This window comes from Electrophorus electricus, chromosome 6 (genome assembly GCF_041902795.1).
Source record: "Electrophorus electricus isolate QZ-2024a chromosome 6, ASM4190279v1, whole genome shotgun sequence".
NCBI classification, from domain to species: domain Eukaryota; kingdom Metazoa; phylum Chordata; class Actinopteri; order Gymnotiformes; family Gymnotidae; genus Electrophorus; species Electrophorus electricus.
Genome location: NC_137502.1, coordinates 15,103,154 through 15,129,728, shown reverse-complemented (window position 1 = coordinate 15,129,728; position 26,575 = coordinate 15,103,154).

Here is a 26,575-nt window from a genome sequence, read left to right as displayed (position 1 = left end):
TTACGAATGAACTAGTTGAGTGGGGTGCTTTATTTAAGGACTGTAACAGGTATTAGAAAAAATGTTGAGCATTATTGTTTGTGCCTTAGTAAGAAGAGCAAAATGGTTTTTTTGTTTATCTTAGCCACATGTTGGAATATATGTTTGGCGGAAGTCCTGTTGATTTACCATTCTAGTCCTGATGTAAAACACTATAAAGACTCTCTTTGTCTTTTCCTCTAACACTCACTCTGTCAGTCTCTGAGTGTCTCTGTTCTGAACAGAGTGTCTCTGTTCTTTTCAAAATGTTCTTCACATCTTTTACAATAACTTGGTTGAACAACTTTTATTACTAGTTTTATAGTTTTGAATTATTTGAATTCGAGTTCTGTGTGAAAATTAGCAAGTGATCCAATGAACAGCGAAACATAAAATCCTGTAACAACAACAAAAACAACAACAACAACAACAATAATAATAATAATAATACTTTTTCATTATAGGATTCTATTCATGTAATATCTTCTGCAAACATTTTTTGCCATATGTTGCCATGAGGTATTGTTCATGAAATAATGTGGATTATCAAGGACAAATTTTTGCTGATACACAATTAATTTCATATACCTCTAATTTACTCCTGAGTTGCTACTAAATTCAACTGTACATTTAAAAACTACATTTATAAACATTAGTATGTGCAGGACTCAACTCAGTGTAATTGAACCTTTATTATCTGCCAATGCATCATTTTAATAAAACTGTATTAAAGTAAAGCATATTTTATCTATTGTAGAAACAAGTAAAATAATGAATTCAAATTGATTTGAAAAAATCTAAAAATCCAAGTTCCATGCATAGGTTCCATCTGTGAAACTGTTTAAGTTTACAGATGAAACATCAATGATGTGTCATCTCTGGCCAAGATGAATCTCTTTACAGGAGAGAGGTGGCCTACAAACCTTATGCTTTATGGGCAACATGCTGCAGCTCAGTACACTCAGAACAACTGAAATAAAGTAGGATTTCCATAGAAACAGCAACCTGCCTGCCCTCCGCTGGAAAAAAAACAACAAAAAAACAAAAAAACGGCACAACCATGAATATTGTTGAGTCATCGGAGCTCCTGGGGACCTCTATCATGCTCCAACATTCTCAGAATACCTGAGCAGAAGCTGTTGTTTCTGCTTCAACTCTGGAAGTTTAATATCATCCCTCACTACCTCCATCTCTGTGTGCCTCCTCTCTACTGTCTCCGAGAGCAGGGAGCAGTGTGCATACTGGCTTCCAGCTTCTGTCCAACATGGGCTCTGTACCAGGGCACGTAGGAAAGCTGAAAGGGTCTGTACACACCCCAATCAATCTGGCAATCATCAGACTGCCAAGGTTCAAGAACACTGCCACATTACTCCCCCACTTCCCTACAGCAGGTCAGCTTCTGAGCTCTGACTCAGCCCTCCTTTCTTATGGTTATGCTTCTCTTGTGTCTTCTAAGCTACACTGTAACATACTCATTTGTGAACTTTTGACTCTTTCCTCAATGAAACTGTACCAATTTTTGTCAATGCCACTCCTTGGCAAGTACACTGCAACCTCTAAAACTACACAGGTGTTTGGCCTTTATTTTCAATTACATGCTGTTGCTACCTCTAAGTATATGTGTCTTTATTCAATAAGCTGGTGGTCCTGTTGATGCTGTCTGAGTTGGTGTTCTCTGTGATAATCGTTATTAAATTACACCCAACATGAGACACTCATTGATTAATAAAAATTGTAATTATAGCTGCAATCTCTCTGGTTCCTGTACTACATGTCTGAACAGACTTGCACTGGTTGTATTTACCAGTTGGGCCCTACAGAAACAGTTTGACCAGTAGCCACTCTTTTGTCAGAACTGTTAATAAATACGCTGGGGTGTCTGCACATGTTCCCAGATGCTGCCAAAGCAAATATGTGACATGCTAGATTTACTTGGCAATGCATTGTTCACACTGTTAAACAAAGTCCTATGATAGTTTAGTGCTGAATCTCGGGCCTTTCTGATTCTACATGAATCATGTTATTCATCGCAGATGATCTTGCAGGCCATGATAACCTTTAAAAAAACCTTCATAATAGAGTGTGATATCTGGATGCATTGTGTAGCTCAGGCCTTGTTTATCTGGACTTTCTGCTTATACACTGCGTTGACATGGATATAGAGGAGGTGGGTCAGAGTTGTCCATTATCTGCACTGCAACACAGTATGACTGCAGAGGACACTTTGATCTCTCCTTTTTGTTGTTCCCCTTACTTGCACTGCTCTCCTTTCATACTATGAAGTGACAGGATGACATTTGATAATCTGTGTCCATCATGCTGTGCTGTAGTTGTACACACACACACACACACACACACACACACACACACACACACACACACACACCACACCCCTGCAGAAATACAAACACACACCCACACAAAAACATACCCACTATAAGCTCTTCACACTAGCAGTCATATGAGAGAAAAGCACAGTATGATATTGGAGTCACAACCTATTTTCCTGCAGGAAAGAAGCTCACATCACCAAGGCTCAGTCTGGAGCTCCAGTGTTAGAATTTGATGGTTCATAACTGGTCACACTGTCATGAAACCTGACTATGCCTTAACTGATGACCTTTCTCATAATTGGGACATTCTAAAAAAGAAAAGAAGAGGTGTTGAAAGCTATGGATAGTGAGAGAGCATGGACAGCTAATTAAAAGAATTGCAATGCTACAGCAAAATGTATCTCTTGTAGTAAAACTTCATCTAATGTTACTTGGCTTCATCCAGTTTTATTTGGCATTAAAAGTTGTGGACATGCACACAGTGTGAAAGAGTGTGAAAGCAGTGGTAGGAAAAGAGGTAGTATCACTTAACAATGAACCTAGTTTTCCCATTCACTCTCAGTGAGCAGGGGTAACAATGGTTATTATTATGTAAAATGTACAATGTAGTCATAAAAAGGTAAAGCTACAGATGGTAAATTGGGCAGTGATGCTATTGATGGATTTCTAAACTTGAGTTCATAATATGTCATTTATTAATGTTATGAAATCACAGTGTTAAAGCCTAAGCCCTGCCTAAAAACCCACTTTTAAGATTTTAACTCTACATAAAAAACAGTGAAGGAATTCTGTTAAAATACATAAAATTGTGGAAAAATTGTGGGGAATAATGATAATATAGATGGTGGAGGAAATTTCTGAGAAATTAATTGTGCCTTGGTGGTTAATATTCTGGCCTCTTATAATTGCTTTACATTACTGGTATAAAAATTCTGACATGGCTACTCAATTCCCTAACCCACCCAAGCTAATAAAAATGAATGCAGGCTTAGGCCCATGCCATTATCACCAACTGACAGTAAATGAAACAAGCTTGATGGCTAACTCATGTGGTCCTCATTCTACGTCATGAACATAACAAAATGCCATGTCTGTTATTCTGTTTCATTTAGCTATGCTATTAGCTGCTTAATCTAATGGAATTAACCAATTTAAGACCATTGGAAACTGAAATGAAGCCATGTCACCATAAAGTAGAGCTTCACTCTGAGGTGTAAGGTATAGGTTCTGTGTGTGCATTCATCAGAGTGTATAACCCTTGGCCTTTTAACACCTCTAAAAGCCTCATCATCTTTCCTGCAGAAGTCAAGGACCTCATCTGACTCACTCCTGCTCTCTTCCTCACAAATCTCTTCGGCAATTTATTTTTACTGGTGTCATTGTCAGTTTTGGCTGTGTTTTTGGCTACTCCACCCACCACTGTGGCTCCATGGAAGTTATTAGAGTCTGTTTTCTTCTTCTTCTCAGAGTACTGAATCGCTGCGCCGTGAGCTGCCTTTCTTTTGTGTGGTCTGCAGCCTCTCCTCTTTGGCAGGGAGATATGGGCATAAAGCAGCACCTTGGTGAGATGAAGCAGTAAAGACAGGAGGGGAAACAGATGGCTTCCCACCTTATGCCTCATCCATAGCATCACGCTATTTCCATGATGCTTCGGCTAGTTCAACCACCTCTGTACTGTAAGTGGCTGAGTATGTTTAGACTCTGCAAAATTCAACCAGAGAGTAAAATTGCATAAAATTCCTTGACACTGCAATACCATAATATATAATAATGCAGTAAATAGTCAAATATGGATACGTACAAAGTGTGTGAAATATGTAATATAAAAGAGTAAAAATTGCTTATGAAATGTACTAAAAGATTTTAGTTTATAAGTGAAGCACTTAAAACCACATCAATTAGTTGTGTTACAGCTCAGTAAATGACTATTAATGATATTTTATTAAATACTTCTCATCTAAGGTAAAGGTATAGAGGGTCCGTGGACTGTTGAGAGTTATGGTAAACTGGGTCATTGTGATGCAGTCACTTCATCTCTTTTTTTGTCACTTATATGTTTGTTTGCTGGGAGTGCTGATGTTCCAGGGAGCCTTATACTTGTGTTACCTTCTGTTACCTTCTATCCTTTTAGCTGTGCTGCTATAGCTAATCCACCTTTGCATATTATATACCCATATTTTACACACTTTAGTATTTGACCATACTTAATAATCTATCTTCTCCTTCTGTTGAGGTATACTTACTCATGTTTTGCTGAACCTGGAACTATCTGTTGTGGCTCCTCCCACCCCCTACCGCTTCCCCTGCTGTGGCTCCTCCCACCTACAGTCCCAGCCAGACAAGGACTTCATGTTAACATTAAATTGCCACATAAGCTAGTGGATACTGCCAACAGAGAAAGACTACACAAAATGAATAATGTAAAATGTGGAGTGTTTAAGGTAATATAACTTTGTATTCAAAGTAAAATTACTGACTGCACATAGTAAAAAAGGGTGTTTATCTAGTGTGTTTCCATCAGGGAGTTGTTTGGACAACTTTCCCAACAGAATAGTTAGCATACTGAAGCTATATCTTATAGCAACTGATTGTATTAAACCTATTAAGGAACAACCTAACAGTTATGATAGCAACATACCCAGCTAAGTGATAAACCAGCTAATCAGTTAACTTTTTAAAAAAAATTTTTTTTTATCATTTAAACAGCAAATACAAAAGCTATGAACCATTCCATTTAGAACATTTTACAAAAAGGAGAGGAACTAAAATAAAAAGAAAATTAAAATAAATAAAATGAAACAACATTACAATAAGTAAATAAGTCCTGCAAAGAATCAAATACTTACAAATGTGTAATTCTATATCAATATTATTACCATATATATGACACTCACACACACACACACACACACACACACACACACACACACACACAAATACATACACACTTTCTTTCTGGAATATTATTTTTGGCATTCTGTTTAAAGCAGAAGTATGTGACACACACTAGAGAATCATAGATGAGGAGGTGCATTCCTCCTCTCCCATTTCAGACCTAATCATCTCCTACAACCACTTCCTCTCCACCTCGCTTGTTTGCCCTGTCTTTTTAAAATTGGCGTTCGATTTCCTTCTTCCTGGGCAGTTCTACTTTTCTAGCTCCTCCAATATCCTTCTGTCCTCAGCTTGTTCTGAGCTCCGACAGCCTCTTTTTCTCCTCTTTTCCTCTCTCCCCTGCCAGGCTCCATCATCCATTGCTCATTGATAACTCTCTCCATCTGTTACCTCAGCAGAGTCTCCAAGTGCACTTCTTCTTTCAAGATCCTTAATAACTTTGCGACAGCACCTTCAATCTTTCTGTCCAGCTCGTGCACGTCTCTCTCCCTCTAGCCTTGGTCATGAAGCTTCAGCCAGGTGCCTACCATGTTCATCACCACAATGTGCTGCTTGTTCAGCTTCTTCTCAGTTAAGATCCTCTGCTATAGGTGACCTTTCACAAGGCCTTGTCATCATTCACCTCTATTGGTTATCATGTTACATTATACAAGACTTGGATAATATAAGGCAATAATAGATATGGCATACATCTAACTCATTCTTTCAACATCATTGCAATTCAAAATTAATGAAAAATTACAGCCTAGCTGTCATGTAAAAAAGAAACCAACCCTAATTTTTCCTGCCAATCCAGAGGATTGAACTGGCAATTATACAGTCCTGAACCAAGTTCGCTAACCTTTAAGTCGCAGAGAATATTGTCAAACATATGGGTAATGTTTTACTAAAGACTGACATCAGCATACATAAACATTCATAAATGCTTATTCCAACAATCAAAGCTGTTTTTGTCACTTTTGATGTCAAGTTGGCATAACAACTATGTTAGGTGTTACAGATTTTTGGTTACATTAGGATGCGTATAACACTGTGGGAGGATAAATGAAAGCATTATCAACACATGTCCATTATATTTCAGTTAGCAATAATCTTCTAATAAGGTGAACAGTTGTAACTGGTTTCATATGATGGCATTGTAACTTTTTAACTGAATTGTAAAGCCTTTTTAATGTTCCTTCCACAATCCAGTGTCCAGGGCATGGTGAAACAGAATATCCATAGCTCATTAATGTTAAACAGGGAATAAAACACAAGACCGCAAAGAAAAAAACACAAAACAGGCACCAGATAAAACCAACACTGAACCAGGCAAACAGCAAAACAAATACTTTGCAGTAGGAATGGAGGGGTGTAAATGCACAGGAGTAAATGAAGGTAAGTACAATCAGCTGGAGACAATGACCACAATGGATAGGATAATAGGTAACAAGGGGGAGTAAACCAAGGCAGGGCTAAGAAATAAACTAGAGCACATGGCAGGACTGACAGAAAAACAAACAGAACCAACAGCAAGGAAACCAAAGCAGGGCCAAGAAGTAAACAAGAGCACATTGCAAGACTGACAAACAAAATAAACAGAACCAGAAGAGAAGGGACAGGTTGCACATTGCTTAATGTTCAACATAAAAGTGCAAGGTGAAAAAAATCTGTGTCTTGGCCAACATTAATCACATTAACTATATTTTACATTAAATATCTTTAAAACTCAAGAAACCATTCAGTAATGAAACAAATACTTTTTACATCATAAGCCTGATTAATTAAGGATCAAATCATTGGAAACAGATCAGCTGGCCTAGGCCCAGTTTTTGGTTAACAATAACTGTTGTACACCTAATATAATGACAAATTAATATTTTTAACAGCTCTCTATCAGATTAGTTGAATCTGTTGAATACATATCTTATTAATGCAATCAAGCTATGAGCAGTACAAAGATAAACAGCTGACATCACATAAAAACACTGTCCACAGATAAGCAATGAAAGAAACAAAACCTCAAGTACCTACCTAGACCTACCATGCATCAGTTAATGCTTTCTAAAACAATGCACATACCATAATCTGTAGTGTAATTGCATAATTTTACCAAAGTCATGTCTGAATTTCAGACAACTTAATCACTGCTATTGACTGCAGTGAGTAAAAAAAGAAGGTTATGGCTGTCACTTAATGGGGGAGCTGTCCACAACTCCGGTGCTGAAATTGAAATGTGAGTGGGTACAATATTCAGCAGGCGTTTGAAAGTGGGATGTAGCCTACAGAATTTAATTGGTTACTCCTATTTAATGTCTGTCAGAAAGTAATAGGGAGGAAAAACATGATCATGTAAATCATACATAAGACAGTCTCCCCCTCATCTCTCTCTCTCTATCTGTCTCTGTCTCTCTCTCTCTCTCTCTCTCTCTCTCTCTCTCACACACACACACACACACACATACACTCATTTTCTCATTCACTCTCCCCCTGTGCCATAAGGACTGTCATTCTTGGCAAAGTGGAACAAGGCTCTTGACCTTAACAGACAGCTAATACTGCCACTCCTCTGCTTGTGAGTGCTGTGCTGCTAGTCTGAATGGGTACACATTATCGGACCACCTGCCAACAGGTCGTCACTCTCACAGCTACCCTCAGTGGTCACAGTTAATCCCTTCTGGGGGTTCTTAAGCACAGCCCTTCTATGAAAGAGAGATGTTAAGAGGCAGACCAGTGTGGTAATGGCCAGTGGCAGGGAAGAATCAGGCATAAAGTGCTGCAGTGTGGAATACTACACACCCGGGTTCTTTAAAATAGTTAGTCTGACACACATGAGAAAAAATATTGGTCATAGCGGGAACAATATATGTAGAGATATTAGAAACAGTTTAATAACTTGTAGTAATGCATGTATTACTACAAAATACATGTATGTAAGTGTGAGGGTGTGTGTGTGTGTGTGAGAGAGAGAGAGAGAGAGAGAAAAAGTATATATATATATCCATGAATTTCTATCTGTGTGTCTGTGTATGTGTGTTTACTGCTATTGAGTAAAAAGATCTCTGCAGCGGGGCTGTGATCCCTTGTTCTGGTGCCAGACATACCATTAGGACAGCACTGCAGGCCAAGCTGGCCCTGAGTCAAAGCCTAACACGATAAAATAACAGCACTCTGTAGCTAAGGGCTCACTCTTGACTACTATCCAGAGGTAATACTAGAGGAGCAGGGACTGCGGGGCATATTTCTCTTTAAGGGGATTCAGTAGAAACAGCTTTACAAAAGCGAGATGATGGCAAGTCAAGAAAATTGAACAGAAATTGAACACAGTAAACTTCAAAGTATAAAGAAAGATTGCTTGAATCCCCATGATCACACATTAAACAAAACAAGAAACACCACAGTTCTACCCTGTATAGCCTCTTTTCTGAAAAAATTTGATGGAAATTTTGTACAGCTGTCAGTCACCACAGGAAGCTTTCAGTGGAAGTCAGTGGATTGTTGGTGTACACAATAAAATGTTCCAACTTAAGGGACTGATGTCTCACAAGCACACTGAGAAGAACCACACAGAGTTTTGTTAAACTGTTACCTTGGCAGCCTGGAAGCATTAATTGATTCACATCCATTGTACCCATCTTAGAGAGAGTCATAGTTGTATTGGAAAAACATATCTACTTTGACTGACAACATGCTAATAAAGTAAATTTTAATAATGATATTTGGATCAAAAACACGAAACTGGTATTCTATGAAATACCAGTATCATAATTCATATTTCATATGACATGGATTAATGAGTGATTGAACATTTTGAGAAGTATTTAGTGTTATAAGACTATCAATAATACAGACGCTCCTTGGATTACGAGGGATCAGTTTATAATAGTTTGGCTTTATGATATGTTCAGTAGAAACTGAATTTTTAATTTTCTACATTATATACCTGAATCTTACCAATTATTCATATTGCTGCCTCACATATTAATATTCAACATTTTATTATAAAACATTGTGTTAATGCTTCTGCCAAAATCTAGTTTAATGTTTAAAGTTTAACAGGCTAGGCTATGCTATGATATAAAGTTGCATATTGTAATGTTCTCAATTTTTACGATACAGTCACCTTACGATGGGTTTATTGAAACATATCCCCATCATAATCAGAGAAACATCCGCACTTCTACTGCTACATTTGTACAGGTAGAAGGATGTGTGTGTGTGTGTGTGTGTGTGTGTGTGTGTGTGTTTGGGTGTGTGTGTGTGTGTGTGTGTGTGTGTGTGTGTGTGTGTGTGTTTGTGTGTGTGTTTGGGTGTGTGTGTGTGTGTGTTTGGGTGTGTGTGTGTGTGTGTTTGGGTGGGCGGGCCACTCGATGAGTGAGAGAAATACGATGCAAAAGAGAGAAAAAGCAGTAAGAAAGAAAGAAGGAGAAAGAGCCAGAGACAAAGACAAACACAGGAAAGCAAGACAGAGACTGAGAGACTGAAAACCAGTTTGAAGCAGGAAAGGCACGGTCATGTTTTCCTAGTGGTGGAGGGCATACTATGTCTCCTCACATCCTTCTATGTGGGCAGGTTACACAGTGAGAGTGTTCCTGTTTGATCTCAGGGTTGAGTGCATCTCTTTCGATGTGTGGTATGGACAATGGTTCAAACAGCTTACAAAAAACCTGAGACTGAGAGACCTTTCACAAATGACAGAATAACCTGCAGAACATACAATTGCTGTGCATGTTGTTTTGTCATAGGTGAAATATCGCTGTCTCACAAAAATTGTGCTACTATATTTTTGATATATTGCATGTGGTATAGCAAGATATATGCGTTTTTAAGCCCAGTAATCAAGAACTGACTAAGCTTTTCAGCTTAAATATCAAGCAGTAATGTGTTTGGATAAGTGTACATATGCTGTCTACATATACTGGTATTATTACAGACAGAAAAGAAATGTGTTCCACATTTACAATATATACTGCATTCCTCTTTCGCTCTGTGTAACCCCCCCCATACACACACACACACACACACACACACACACACACACACACACACACACACAGTTGACTTCTTCACTGTCACAAGCAGAACATAACCCAAGGTCCTCATCATGCTGTATGAAACACCCACACACTTTAAGTTGCAAGAATACAAATAAGTTTTTTTTACTTGGCAGTACATGTCATGTATGTGAGGTTTGTGTTGGCACGCATGATGCTGCTCATCACAAAAACAAAATAAAAAAAGCACAGGAAGGTGGGCAAACAGATAAATGGGAGATTAATTTAGGTAATAGATAGTAGGGTCAGTCTACAATATAGATTGTATAATATAATACATTGTGTTGTCAGTACAATATACAATGCAATATGATGGCAGTAGACCGTACCTAACAGACAGTACTGGTGTGGATGCACCGTGTGACATGTAATGTGGATATATCAGTGCGGGTATGTAAACATGTACAGTGTATCTTATGCAAGGAGTACGAATAATAAGGTTAAAGTTCATTGAATTTCTAGCTGCTAAATTAAAAAAACAGGTTGCAGAGGAAGGTTGAACTTGGTTTCTGATTAATCAGAAATCTGTCACCAGGGCTGAACCTCTTCAGGTGGTTTTAGTTTGTATGGCTCCAGAGAGAGGAAGTCATGGCTATGAGAGGAACACCAATATTAGAAAGCCATTTCAATATTCATGATTTGTCATGGTTGTCAGGGGCTGGAAGGGAATAATCAAAGTCTTTCTCAGCAAATTTGACAGCTGGGTGAAGTTCATCCAGTTACACTGGACATTTGCAGCACCAAAACACATGATCACAGCTGATGTAATAATGCTTTCAGCTGTGGCTCTCTAAAACTGTGGCAGGGTGTCCAAGATGCTGACATTTGGTGTAGAATGTCCTTCCCCCATGTACATTCTATGTGATGGTTGCAGTATGTGCATCCTGTGAAGGCTCCTTGAAGTGGGAGTTCCTGAAGATTTTAAACAGTTTAAGAAATCCACCACACTCCTGGAGGAGGGGATGTGCAGAAGGACTCTTGCAGGCCATTCGTAATAATTTTTGTACGTTTGATTTCAAAATTGTTCGATTTGCACCTAGATGAGAGATGTTCCACTTCTCTCCATTTCCTTTGAGCCGTAAGGCTCATATCCATTGGAGCGGAAGCAAATAGCCTGGCTTTGTGCCTGCTCATTATCCCCTCTGTTATATCAAAAAACCTCATATGTAATCTGTTATGACCTTTTGTCTGCTGTCTTTTCACTGTATGCTGCACCTGTTGACAAAGAGAAACTGTGTTTTGTGCTGACCAGTAAATCCTGCCTCGCTTCCCTCCAGAGTCTTCGTGGGGAGCTAATTTAAATGCAAATAGGTGCATCATGAAATAACATCCATTTCACAGTGTGTTTTTAATTATGGAAATCATATTTTCTCTAGAGTTCGAGTTCATCGGTCCTGTTGTGAATAACACTGAGCAAGCTTTTCAGTTTTGGTCTTCCATTTGGTGCCTGTTTGTTATCTATTGAAAGTCATAAAACTATGTCAATCCCTCTCGATCCCTCTCTCTCTCTATCTGTGTTGTGCATGATGGGATCCACTAGTTCAAAATGTAAAAGGACACTGAAACTAATTTAAAAATTGTTTTGCTTGCGATATGCTTTCATGGACATGCTCACACATTGGCTGTAAGGAAAACATACACTATGCGCTATAGCGATTGTATTATGTAATATCACATTCTTCTTCTGTCCCCCATTTCCACATTAAAGTGATTTTTCATTAAAGTATTTTGTATGTACTCTGTTGGTCTTGTGACTTGATGACTGTAACTTAGCAAACAATCTCTCAAGGCTGGAGCACTTGGTAGATTAGAAACTCATGTGTTCATCGAGAGTAGATGTGGAGTCCAGAGTCCACAATGCATCCACAATGCATGTTCAGAAAGTAGTCAGTGGTATAGGGTAGTTTTTATCACTCGATTTAGAAATTGCTAATACACTTGGTCTTTAGTAGACATGTGTTGCACAGTATATTCCCTGTACATCATGCTACTTCCATTGTTACCTGACACTGTCTTGCTAAAGCTCTGCGGCTGATCACGTCACACACTAAGTGAAAAGAGCGTGACTCAGAAGTGCATGATACAGTAACTATCTGGTTTAGTCTGTTTCAGAAGTGTAAATAAAGCAATCGACAACTCTGTACTGTGCTGATGCTGAGAAACTGTGAGACATCACAATATTAACAACAGCCATGATGCTTTGTTCTTACAAACCCTCACACACTGAGCCACAAAAATACACATACAGTCACACACACAACTAAAGCAGGCAACAAATTTTCTGAACATGCCCACCATAATATACATCTCCTTAGTTCATTAGAGATGTTACATTTGATCTTTTCCAAATATGCATGTTTCCTGTGATGGCTGAGATGGAAAGGGTTTTTTTTTGCAATCCACTGATGTGAATAATGTGATAATGCACTGCCAGAGACTAAAACAATAAACTGGCATTTAAATCCTGCATTTTCAGTGGTTGTAGTTAATAGTTTATATTTCATTATTTTTATATTTGTAAGAATAAATCAAAAGCACATGATATTTAAAAATTGAAAACTGTCCTTTGAAGCAAAGGGATTGAAACAATAATGGGTGTATTTGCAGTTCTTGCAAAGACTTCAGTGGTAGTATTAAATCACCCAGGTCAAACTTTGGGGTGCTTAAAGATTTTCTCATACAGTGTACATGGGAAATGTGTTTCTACCAAGTCCATAAGCTGGACATGTCTATCAGTATGCATCCCTTTAAAAGAGCTGCAGCCATTAAAATATGTGCAACTGACTCCAGATGTTGAAAAGAGTTATCACACACACATATATATATATATATATATATATATATATATATATATATATATATATATATATATATATATATTCACACAAACACGCATGCAATACTCTCTTTCTCTACTCTTAATCCATTCATTTGTAAAATAGCTCTCCTCCTCCTGCTCCTTCACTTCAAAAGGTTCCATTATGTGTCTTCTTTTAGAACAGCTGTATCCCTGGCTGAACAGGGCAAGACTCCCCACATACACATGTGCACACAGTGTTAAATGGTATTTACTTTTATTAGGTATTTTTAAAAAGCATTTACTTTTACTTCATTACAATTCCAATGTGGTATGAGTACATGCATTGCCAGGCTTCTTGCTGTTCTCAGCAGTACTATGCACTTTTTATTTTGCCTGCACACTCACAACCCTTAAATGTGATTTACAGATAAATGTATATAACACACAGCCATTGACACATAGACAGCCAGCCCAGAAAAGTACATCACCCACCCCCTCTGGGCTGGCTAAGCACAGGCTGTTCATTTGCACAGGTCCACAGCTCTAAGGATGCACATCAGGGGCTGGCAGGGCCTCTCACAGGCAGCCCGTTGGCTATGAGAGAGAGAGCAGGAAGCTGAGTGCTGAACGGCACCATTTGAAAGGTTCAGGTGAGGACCGTCTCTGGAGCCCAGCCCCAGGCTTATACCTTAGTGTATAAGTGTATATGACTAAAGCAAGCTGGGCTCACTATAAGACAACCACATGAAGAATTTTCTTCCCGCTGTCCCGTTTCCATGGGAGCTGCTGATATCACCAGGTGGTGAAGAATGAAGTTTGTTTTATTGTGATAGCTTTCTTGTATTGTTTCATTTTTCTTTGATTTCTTGAACAAGCATTGTGTCCTAAAGAGGACACTGGCACATTATCCTTTCCACTGCATGCCCTTTACATCACACCCAGCCTTGTCTGCCTACTTCCTGTCTGAAAGCAATCACACTTGTTAGTCGAGAGATGCCACAGTAAACTGGGGTTGTGTGAATTAAACCTCTTTTCAGTGCTCCTACAAACCCATACCCCTTTTCCACTCTCTCCCTTTTTTGTCTTTTTTACTTTCTAATCTTCTCTTTCAAACTGGAATATTCCAGTTTGTGATGCAAAGTTCTTCACAATTGTCTGCAGAAAATCAATCACAGAAATGTTTGGAGATGACACGTGGGAATGTGCTAATAACATAAAATGGTAGGTATTCATCAGATAATATCCCTCCCCTCTCCTGTCAGAGCTGCTTCTCAGTCCAGCATGCCAATGTGAACTCACCAATGTCATAATCTACAGAATTGTCAATATATAAAAATTTACCCCTCATACTTTTTCAAAGCTTTAGATAATGTGACGTTTAGAAATCTGGAAATTTATACAAGAACTGTATAAAAGTGCAGTTTGCTTTTAAATTCCTGTGAACATAGCAGAATAGAATAGAATAGAATATAAGGCACCTTTCTTAATACATACTACTTTAACTGCATGCTCAGTAATTAGCTTGTTCACATCTTCTTCTCCATCATTTGGAGCTGATCCCTGGTGACATTTACCCCTGATTAGTATGCTACGATAAACCTTCAGATAATCACACTACAGCAGCCCAGCCACAACATTCATTAGAAATGACCTTTGGAAGCAGCAATTAGCCAGGAAGGCTCCATTGTTGCAAAACAAAAGCTGAATTAACAGCATTTAGGAGAAATCAATAGCAGGGTCTATTACTGGCCAGAGCGGCTAGGCTAGACACAAACAACCACCTAGATTAAAATGTTACAAGACAACACTGTGCATTAAAAAAAATCTAATGACTCACCAACAACAATACAACATCACAAAATTATTTCATTAACAAATGTGAAAACTTCTAACAATAAAGTATAAATGTAGGAAGATGGAATCATGAATTGTAAAATGAAAGAAAAACTTGTGTGGTAGTTATATTGTGTGGTATATTCCTGATGAGAGATTGTTATCTTACATGCTGCAATATAGCCTTTACAATAGTGGTTAGTATATATGAAATTGTTGGTTTCAAGATACTGAATATTTCATTCAAATTTAGAGCATCCAGAAAATCTAGCACCTTACTTTTAAAACAGAAATATACTTTTGTATATTTCAAAGGCGCGACTCCCGGCGCGCCAGCTTATCGGGCCGCGGCCCCGAGACCAACGCCAAATGGCGAGGCCAGAGGAGCGAATGACCCAACACAGGCTAGCATGAGCAAGACGACAACAGTTACAGGGACGGACAAAGTAACTGGCACCGGCACAGACACCAAAGGGGACAAAACGACTGGGACAAACAACATGACTGGGAAAGACACAACGACTGGGATGGGCACTGATGCTGCCTCCTTCCCGTCGCTACAAGGCTTTGGGATGGGCGCACGAGTCCCGGGGCTGTGTGCCCTAGTGAAGGGAGTTTCCTCCTTGGACGAGGTTGCCTCTAGGAGTTTTGTGCGGGCTGGCTTGCTTGTGCCTAGACAAAACCTCCTGGGCAGAGCCTTGGGTGGTATCGTGCAAACAGAGTCACACTTTTTTTTTTTTTTTTCACATATAACATATACGACGTAGCACGCAGGCTAATGGGACAAAACTGACATGTAAACAATAGACATTTATACACATATACTAATGACACAATGAGGAGCAGGTGTGAGACACAGGGAGGGCGTGGCTACATTGACGAACACACACGAGGAGACGTTTGGGGCGGAGGGGCTGTACCGTGACAATTTTCATGCTTTGGGTGTGTGCCAGAAATACTATTTAAAACACTCAATTGTCCTTTAACATCTGTTGTGCTGTTTGTTCACCTAGCTGGAAGTTGAAAGCCTGCACTTTAACGCTTGGTCTTTAGCAGCCTAGTGCCAAAGGGGAATTTTGTTTAAAAAGAATTATAATATTGTGCAATATATACCAGTCAAAAAAGATTTTGGAGTACCTTATAAGAAAAGTTGTTGAAGCTAAAAAGATTGGAAGAGGTCCTAAAATTATTTATAAAGACTGGCTTCTCCGTCAGTACACAATTGGGCAGATGGTTCCAAACTGTAAGAATCTTTAATGTGGCTGCTACTTTGGCTAGGAGAGGGTATCTTACAAATATGAGTATGTTTGCATATTGTAAAATTTCCAAACAAGTGAAAAAGCATATAAATCACTATATACCACCAAACATCAAATCTCATCCCACTTATAGCAATGATGGCAGGAGTGTAATGGTGCTAAATATAATGTCGGTGGCTTTGCTGTCTCAGGGCCTCAATGGCTTGCTGTGATGGAGAGAGCAGCGAATTAGCTGAACAATCTGTTTAAGGAATTTCTACAGCAGTCAAAGCATCTTGTTGATTAATCTATAACTCCTGGGGTCCTGTGATATGCCACCAGTTTGGTAATTTATTAAACTCTATGCTTATTATTTAGAATTAAAGCAAATACTACTACTACTAATAATAATAATAATAATAATAATAACAATAATAATAATAATAATAATATTTTGAAACGACGAGTGATTGTCTCAAACAGATGAGGGGTATGAAGCAGAGGTACCATGGTGAGATAAGCCCCTCCATACAATGTACAATGTGTCTGATAGCAGAATTGGCTAAAAAGATAATCCTACCAATGGCCGGAAAAAAGCAGGACTGAAGGATAGCACAGAGGCCCTAATCATGGCAACTCAACAAGCACTAAGCACTAGGTCAGTTGAAGCAGGTGTGTATCACACCAGACAAGACTCATGATGCAGTCTGTGTAAAAGAGACCATTTGACAATCCAGCACCTAGCAGAAGATTGCAAAATGCTGGTTGGAAAAGCAGACACTGAGACCCAACAATGTTGCAGGGATCACATTCAGGAATATGCAAGGCTTATGAGCTGGCACTCCCAAGTCTAAATGGGAGGAGCCACAGAGTGGTGGAAAACAACTAACAGCCTGTGGGACCTCCAGACCTAGATAGATAAGAAAGTACTGGTGATCCAACCAGACATTATGATAGTAAATCAGAAAACATCCAGAAAACAGCAGTGGTATGATGGTAAAAGATGTGGCAATTCCAAAGCGGTGGTATAAGGGTAATAGATGTGGCAATCCCAAGCAATGGAAATAGAAATAAATATGAGAAATTTGAGGGACTAAGAGAGGAAATAAAGAGTATGTGGAAGATTAAGACCAAGGTTGTCCCTGTGGTGATAGGGGAACGTGGACCTGTGACCCCTAAACTGGAGAAATAGCTCAAATAGGTTCCAAAATTAATTTTATTAAATTGACACTGAAACAGCTCATGTGTCATCTTAAGTTTCCTTCATAAAAAAAGCTAACTCATTTGTAGAATTCATATAGACATCCAGACCATTTTAAAAGGGTTTCAAACATTTTACTGAACAACAACTGCAAAAATGTATTAATCGTACAACAAACGAATAAATAAATAAATACATTTTAAATATACCAATGACATCAACCAGTCTTTCTTCAAACTGAATACCATGTGTTGAACTAACTTTTTTTAGTTGTTGAAAAAGCAAAAAAAAAAAAAAAATGCTTTACAAGGAAATTAATTGAAAAAAAAAACAAACTTTAACACCTACAAAGACCTGCTCATCATGTTCAGTTTGTGGCACCTGATGGCATGTGTGAGTATTTCACTCTCAGGTACCTCTGTCATGAAGGATGTTTCTTGAGGTCTCTTGTTTGAGTAGCCTCTAGTCTAACAGTATTTCTCTATTGAGAAACCATGCTTAGAGACAATGGATGAAGGTGGAGGGTGTCTGTCTGGCTGTCATTAAAAGCTCGTTAGTGCAGTCCTGACAGGAGTTTAATGAGGATAGGCTGTCTGCCTCTGGCGTATCTAATTAGTTGCCTTGTCTGATGTCTGAGAAGAACCAGATTGAATGCTTTATCAGGCGGTCTAAGGACACACACTCCACAGTATCCCATTCATCAGACATATGGCATGATTGCTTAGACAATACAGAACCATAGCCAACATGTTGGTGGAAAGTATAGTTGGATATCTAAACTTGTCAATATTGGAATCCTTGCAGCAGCAGATACCAGATTGTTTAAGTGAAGTGTAAGCTTGTGTCAGAGTGTAGAATGTTAGTTTATGCAAGTAACATTTTCTTGTGACAGGGACAATATAGGGTTTAACTGCTACAGTTCAAGACTTCAAAAAGTGGAGGAGAATTGGATGGGTACAGGGGTACAGAGCAGGGTACAGACCAGGGGTACAGAGCAGTAAAATTGCAGGTAAATGCAAACACTTATACTTCTTTTTGTTGTTGTTACTGGTAACAGAGTCAGGGGCAGATGGTATAGTAAATGTGGATCATAATATCCCCTCCAACTCCTGAGAAAAGCTGACAAGTGTAATCCAGGTAAATGGGTAAATGACTGTGATGAGGAGAATGAACTACTGAACTGTTAATTGATGGATGAGGAAATCTGAAGGCTATTCTCTGAAGGTGACCTGTAATTATGGGCAGCATTGCTCGTTCCATAAATATGTCATTCATTCTTCCAGTGAGCTCCATGATCCCCTACTCTAAGTAACCCTACCTTCTCTTTTTGGGGGTATTAAACACAGCATCATTCTATCCACATTTTCCTTACATCTTCCCGACACCACCCCCCACCACCACTCTCTCAACCTCCATTCCTCAGATCTCTCTCGGCATGAGAGGCCAGATCACATTAAGCTCTAATGGCTGGATTAGAGGCTTGCCAAGAGCAACATGTCCCATTACCTTTCTCAAAGATATATGCAGTAATATCCGGTATTCACTAGACATTAAGGCACCTGGCCTCGGACAGTCAGATACAGTGTCCACTAGAAGTGCCTGACCACTGAGCTTTATTAGTGTTTTTTGCTGAGTACACACTTCAGTGATAGTCAAGAAATGTGCGGCGGGGGGGGGGGGGGGTAGCTGTGAGAAAATGAAAGGCAGAATCGGGGGAGAGGGTTTTGGTTGGAGTTGAGGACTGAGGTTACAGTGGTAGAATTGTGATGCTTAAACCTCTTGGTACCTACAGTTCTTTGAAAAACAGTTCCAGAGTGCAAGAATTAGAGTGGAATACTGAAGGGAAGTATGAATGTTTCACATTACCTATAAATTCCTTTGTTTATATATTTATTTTTTGTGCATGTTATTTGCTGAATCACAGCATCTCTACTCTTTTTACCCCATTTATCTGGTGGGTCACGGTCTGAATCTGCATAATTTGACCATTCAAGTAACATTTTGGTGTGATTGATATATTATTAGCCAGTACGCCAGTACCCCCTTAGCGGAGGGGGTAAGAGAGAGAGCTCATGAGCCAGGTGTTGGAGGCAGTTCACATCTTTCTAAATAAAGATACTTTTTAAGTTATATATTTGGTTACTTAATATGCAGCATATGCACTGTTCTGCTCTGTACTCCTTGAATGTGTGAGTATAGGTTCAATTGAATCTAGTGTGGTTCATGGACATCTGCATTTGTGTTCTGTGTTTGGAATCTACATATTAAATATTTGTATTGGGCCCCAGTGTTATTGAAATTGCAAGCACTTATAAAAACTGGTAAACGATGTAGATGTAAATTTTAGTGAAGTACACAAAGAAGTTGTTTTGGACAGGGGTCTTCATCAGCTGTGCAAGCAAATTGCTTCTTGTTTAGTAGGAGTAGGAAACAATTTGTATGTGAAAAAGATGTTTAAATCATATCATTCACTCCATGGGGTTCCAAGAGAGAAGATCAATTATTTTCCTTGGTTTTTCCTAATTTCATTGCTGCCATAACAAAAACTTGCATTGCAAACTTATATGTCAGTAACGCAGTGTCCATTAGTATTAAAATGCCTTGCCACTGGAAATGACACACCCTTAATACTGATGATCCAAAAGGTGTTCAACAAACCAATCAGCAAGCCTTCTCTTGGTTTCTCCAATATAAAGCTGATTGCTCTTGCAAGTAATGCAAAGCAACTACTGTAGTAATGCATGAAATAATATTAAGGTGATGTCAACTGATCCTTTTGTGCCTGTTATGTTAGTGGCTGTGTGTTATGGCCCTATTACCTGCACCTTTCAAGGGCTCCAAGTCTAGGTCCACAAAAGGGCACAACAAACAAAAACATGGAGACACACTCTGTACAGGATTTTCAGTGTTGTATTGTTTTCTGATTGTACAGAAACATAATGCATACAATATATATATACACACAGCATAAACTAAACCTAAACAGGAGTGTTTCTTCAGGGTGGGCTTTGCACTAACAACAAACAAAACAAATCTACTAGAATGGATTCAATCATTCTTCCCTAAAACAAAAGAAAAGAAACTACAATCACTCTTCCCTCAACTCCTTATCACAAAAATAGAAATACATCAACAAAGCAAAAAGAACACGGCACCCACCCCTATGACTCCAAAAAATAAGACAAAAATAATACTCAATACTTCAGGCAGTCAATTATAAGTAAGTGACTCTCAGTGGCCCTTTTTTAAATCTGGCTGTAACAACTCAATGCTGCTAATGAATAAGCATTTCATGTAACTACTCAAGGCCTTGTTCATAAAGACTCCAAAGATCGAATACATCTCAGAGGCTCTATCTAAGAACCTAGCTGGACAGCAAGTAATAACTCACAAGGCCCTATTCAAAGAACCAGAGACAGAAAAAAAGGACAGTCAACTTTGACACATCATCTAAAAAAGAGTCTACCACAGGCAGTAATTGTACCAACACAGAGCCTTATAGAGCATTGTCTACTGTGGCATGTGAGGGGTCTACTAAACAAGACACCCCACCTACATATTCGCAATGCAGATTTTTAACAGGAGGTTAATTTTCCTTTTGCCAATCAGGTCGTCCATTGCTGTGATGATGTCATCTCGACAGCTCACTGGTTCTTGGTGTGCACTCATGTGGACAACCTAAAAAACAAATTATAATATCACAACACAAAGAACAACTAAAAAGAAAAGGCCCAAGAACATAACACTGTGTTAATAAATTTACTTGTAGAACATCTACAGTACCACAGCCATTATTTGTATGATCATTTATCTCTTGACGAGCATGTCTGATGTTTTTGTTTCATCTGTAGGAGATTAGTGGAGGATGAGGGATGCATTCTCCACATCATCCTGAAGGATTCTGAAGTGTTTAAGTATAATATTAGCTACTGTTTTATTTGTAGGATTATACATCAGCACCAAGTGATTTCTTGTAGTCTTAACAGCAGATTATTTATAGTTCAGTGTGTCTACTCTTTGAACAGGTAAAATACAAGCAAACTTCATCTATGCCTTCCTTTGGAAACCCATAGTTTTGAAAAATATTCACACATTACCATACTTTTCTGGAGGAATTCTTCATTCTCACTGAAAATGCACTTATGTCTAAGTAGCTGTGAGTAAGGGATGGAGTTTTTACAGGCCTTGAGATGTAAAGAATTGTATTGCAAATGGGAATGAAGATTTAGAATTAACTCCAGAATTATCTGTCCTATCAAAAGATCTAAAATTTATATCTACAAGGCCAATCACTAATGAATTTAAGTTCATTACAGACACAAAAAATTTTTTTCTGGAGTTTGACTATATGCTTATTTTAGGATCTATATAACGTGAATTTCTTTGGTTTACCTGTGTCTGCATTGTGATTATGCATTTACTAGTTTATTTCTGATCCAAATGGATAAGATTCATTGTCCTGTGTTCACCATATAAGTGCCCATTTAATAACCAGCCAATATAACAGATTGGGAGGACAGAGCAGGTCATAATCTATATAATGGTTTTTAATGCTATTCTTACTGTGTAACACTTGTTCCTTTAAGCAACTGGTGAACCGGGAAAAAAATCTGGTTTAATCCTTGAGTGATTTTCAGAGGTGGACCTATTAATATCAACAGTGCAAAGGGTAATTCTAATTCCTTAATTACAAATTCAGTGCCAAATCTACAATAATTCATCTATTTATATGCACATTATTTATGTGTGTGTCTCTTGTTAATATAGATATTTCAGTAATTTCTGCTCAGTCCTTATTTTTGGTCATGTCTGCTCTTCTCATCATACCAGTATTTAAATAAATAATTCAGTTATTCAGTCTCCTAATCATTTAGGAGTTTTCTTGGTTATTAAAATCATAAATGTTGAAGGAGGGATTAAATACAAATATTTGGAACATATGGCAGTATCACACTGGTAATTATATTTTGTAGGCCACTTAAAAGTGGAACACTTAAATTTGCCAACCAGTTCAACATTGACTGCTGGAAAGCCCAGGAACTTATTTATTTATTTTTCTTCCTTGCATATATTTTATGTGCGATAACTAATTTTTTTAGGCACTTTAAGTAGGGATTACACACATAAATATTATTACTGTGTACATAATTAACACATATCTATTAATGTAATTATTACAATTATTAAAAAATACAAAGTTTAAATTGAATTTGTAAACATAAGACAAAATTATATTAGCCTAAAGTAGAAGTTGCAATCCTGTAAGAGAACAAACTTTGATTTTTGCTCTTCAGAATGATAAATTTTCACCATAATGACTGGACTGTACAAGGGTTATTTGCTTTTTAATTATTTTTTAAGCAAAATTGCAATTTATATCTCAAATGCCAAAAAGGTAAATTGATTGTGTCTTTCCCATGTGTTGTACAGGTAAATAATGTTTCTCCCATTATTTAGGATAATAAACTCAACAGAGGCAAGGGAGGGGCAAAGTGGGAGTTACTGAACATTTAAACTTACACAATTCCATGACATGCCCACTTCACATGTGTGAATACATGTAGTATTTGTAGTTACTACAAAACTATTTTTAGTAATAACGAAAAAACTAAACCTTTTTTTTGTATTTTTAGTTACTACTTTAAACTTACTTTTATGAAACAGATTCATTATCTTTTTGAGCTTTATTGTTGCTTAGTATTATTTGCAATTTGCTGAAAACTGCTACAGCAACGATATATTAAATTATTATGTTACATTTTATATAGCACCTTTTGCAAACTCATTACAAATAGAGATCAGCTTTTACAATCACTGATGAGAAGAGGCAGCCAATTTCCACACAGCATTCTCTCAATCAAAAACCATAGCCCCCTGGTTGCAGGGAAAGGGGAGGAGGTGAAGTCCAGGACAGAGCACCAATCATCACTGGACATGCATGCACACATTCACACCTACATACACAAAGGTCACATTCATACAGGGCAATTTAGAGTATCTAATCAACCTAACCTCCATGTTTTTTAACTGTGGGAGGAAACCAGAGACCCCAGAGGAAACAGACACAGGGAGAACATGGAAACTCCACCCAGATAGGGACTCAAGCTAGGAATTTCCTGAAATACTGAAAGTCTGTGCTTGCACTGTAAAAAGAATAGAACATTTTTTAAAAATCAAAACAAAGCATTAGGAGTAATACATGCACTAGCCATTGCATTAAAAACAGGTATATTTGTGGTTTCTAACATCATTAGCTGTGGCAGTTCTGTAGTAAGCCATTCTGAACCAACAGAAATGTACCAACAAAAATGATATTTCCGTTTTTGCCGGAACATGAAATGTGAGATGGATGCCTGAACAAACTAAGGCAGACAATAGGCTGTAAGATGACCGATATCTTCTTTTCTTTCTGAAACTCTTGAATGCTGTGTTTATCAGCTGTGTTTTTGCACAGAATAAACCTCAGGATCCTAACCAATGTGGGTTTAAAGCAACACAGTCCACACAAATGGCACATGTAGTTGTTATTGAGAAGCCAAATGCTGCTAGATCCGCCAAGCTGTTATTAGTTCTGATTCTATTTGATATCTCAGCAGCCTTTGACACTGTGAACCACAACATCCTCAAAAGCCTTGGGATTACTGGCATGGCAATGGTTTGCTTCATGGTTTTCTTGTGGGATCCACATCTGCTACATACAGACTTAACAGGTGTCCCACAAGGATCAGTGTTCGGTTCTCTCCTGTTGTCACGCTATACCTGTCTGATCAAAAAAAATTACAATGCAGCAAAACATTCCGTCTCTAGTTGCAATGGTATCTCTAAAAAGAGTGTGGCTTAAACGAGTGAGTTGTGTAGCGTGTATGACATGTAGTCTTGCAGGATGCAGACAACCATCTCCGCCTAAGCATAGACAGTCAGTCTGGGTATGTCTCAAAAGTAACTTTTTTGTTACACAAGTAGTAAAATAAACCAATGGGTTTCACCCATTTTCTATTATATATTCTATTTTCCACTTTAAAAATATTTGGAATATATTTCAAATTATTCTAGGCCACTGAAACATTCGCTCCTGTCACATCTCCACATCCGTCCTTCCTTGGTGCCAGGTGATCAGCACTCGGCTTTCCTTCTTCATGCTTTTCCCCTGTCTTTGGTTTCAGCTCATCAGCAGCAGCACCTGTTTTGTATTACAGACTCATTAGGACGGCTTCATACACCGAGGTTCAGCTCTCCTGCAGAATCTTGTGTGCCACAGCTGAGTTTCCAAGTCAATTTCTTCAATTAGCCTAGTCAGTCTATATCCCACCCTGACCCTGTTGGTTTTCGAACCTTTTCTTTCTATTTGTTGACTCCTACAACTGTGAATTAGTTAATGTCTGCCAAGTGCATGTATCCAGTTTCACTAGTTTAAACTCTAATGACATCCCACAATGCACCTCAACATTTAATCAGTCTAGTGTATCTCAGCTTGCACTGTGAATCAAATCTAACAACAAGAAAAATGTAATCTCTGTGGTGTTTGTTTTTTTCCCCCACAAATCATGTTTATGTATTAGAAATGTAGCTAGGAAACTGCACAAAAAATTGATAAAGAAAACTGTGACTGGTACTGATTCATGAGGAAAACAACATTTAAAATACATTTTATTAAACTTAAGAGAGTAACAATACGTTCTTGTATGAAAGTTTATACAGTGTGTATTGTTTAGATGAAAAGCTTGCTGATATTCTGTTTGCTATCGAGCATCCAATTTGTATGCATGTCACGTAAAATGTTTTGTGGCAGGGTTAACTGTCCTAATGGCCAAGTAAATCTCATTTCCTTCATGACTTAATCATGTCACTTATGCTAGATAGATAGATAGTAATTCACTATGTATGGATTTAGGGGTCAACTTGAGACACAAATTTTTCTTGTGTTTTTTTAAACAAATGTAGTATTAAAGTATTAAATGAAGGAACTGGTTAGGGACCAAATAGCAGAGGCCCTAGTACAGCAACTATTTGAAATACAGTGTGGGCCTGACCAAATGACACGGGGATTTAAATGCTGGTCAACTTATGTTAGAAAACAAATTTTGTAATCACCAGCTCAAAATAAGCCGATCATTGTTGCCTCACATTTGTTATATTTATTTGAATGTCTGGAATATTATGTGCAAGCTGTATTGAGATTTTTGCATGCCAGAATTTAAATACACTTTATCTCTTTATTGAGAATTAACTAGGAATTTTTGTAGAGAAGGTCTTGTAATAATTCAGCTCACAAGGGAAAGTCACAAAAGGAAGCATAATGTATGATAAGCAATCATTTAATCATTCACATGGATAGTTTAAATTGTTTGCAAATTGGCAGCCACCCTCCGCTGCACATTAACAGCAAGATTTACTTTAGCAATTGATAGTGTTGCCTTAATCTTGTTTTTTTTACATCTAGATTTTTGTTTTTTGAGCATGAGGGTCATTTCAAGAACACAATCTATTCAGACTACTATCGAAAAAGCCACATAAAAAAAAACCATAATGCAAACAATCTAACAAAAGTAGCAAATCAGAATTGAGCACTCATACTTGGAAAGTGAACTTCAATGCGGGCCTTTGTTCTGTGTCTGTAGTCACACAGAATGCAGAGCCAATATGCATTTTTTTTGTGGGTGGTAATATGTACCATTAGTTGTGTTATTATGATGCTTACCCAGCTCCCACATCCCTAGTCCCCATTTCAAATATCACCCTGATAGACTGGTTCTGCGGCCAAGGTAGAGCCCATCATTACATCTGCCTCCCTGTGTCTCTAGGCTGTTCTTGGTAGCTTAGGTCTGAACATTGTGCATGGAGAGCTGTATGAGTATGTGAAGTGCTAGATGAGTGCACTGACAGAAGGTGGGCATTTTAGTAACCTGCTGCAGGGGGACTAGTGGCTGACCAGAGGGACTTCACTGCCATAGTGAATAAATGCCACAGGGTCAGGGTGACTCAGCAAAAAGATTTGACTACTGAAGCAAAGGCAGTAGCCCATCGTCCCATGACAGCCCCCTTCCACCCCACACCCACAAGCACACCATCTGTTTTTTCCCCTTCTCTTGCAACACTTGCAGTACATAGTTCAGATCCAGTGATTTCTTCAGAAAGTGACATAAGGAATTAATATCATGTAGGCAAGAATGAACAGACTCTGTATGGTTGTCTGCTTGTATAGCCTTCAACCAGCTACACCCCCA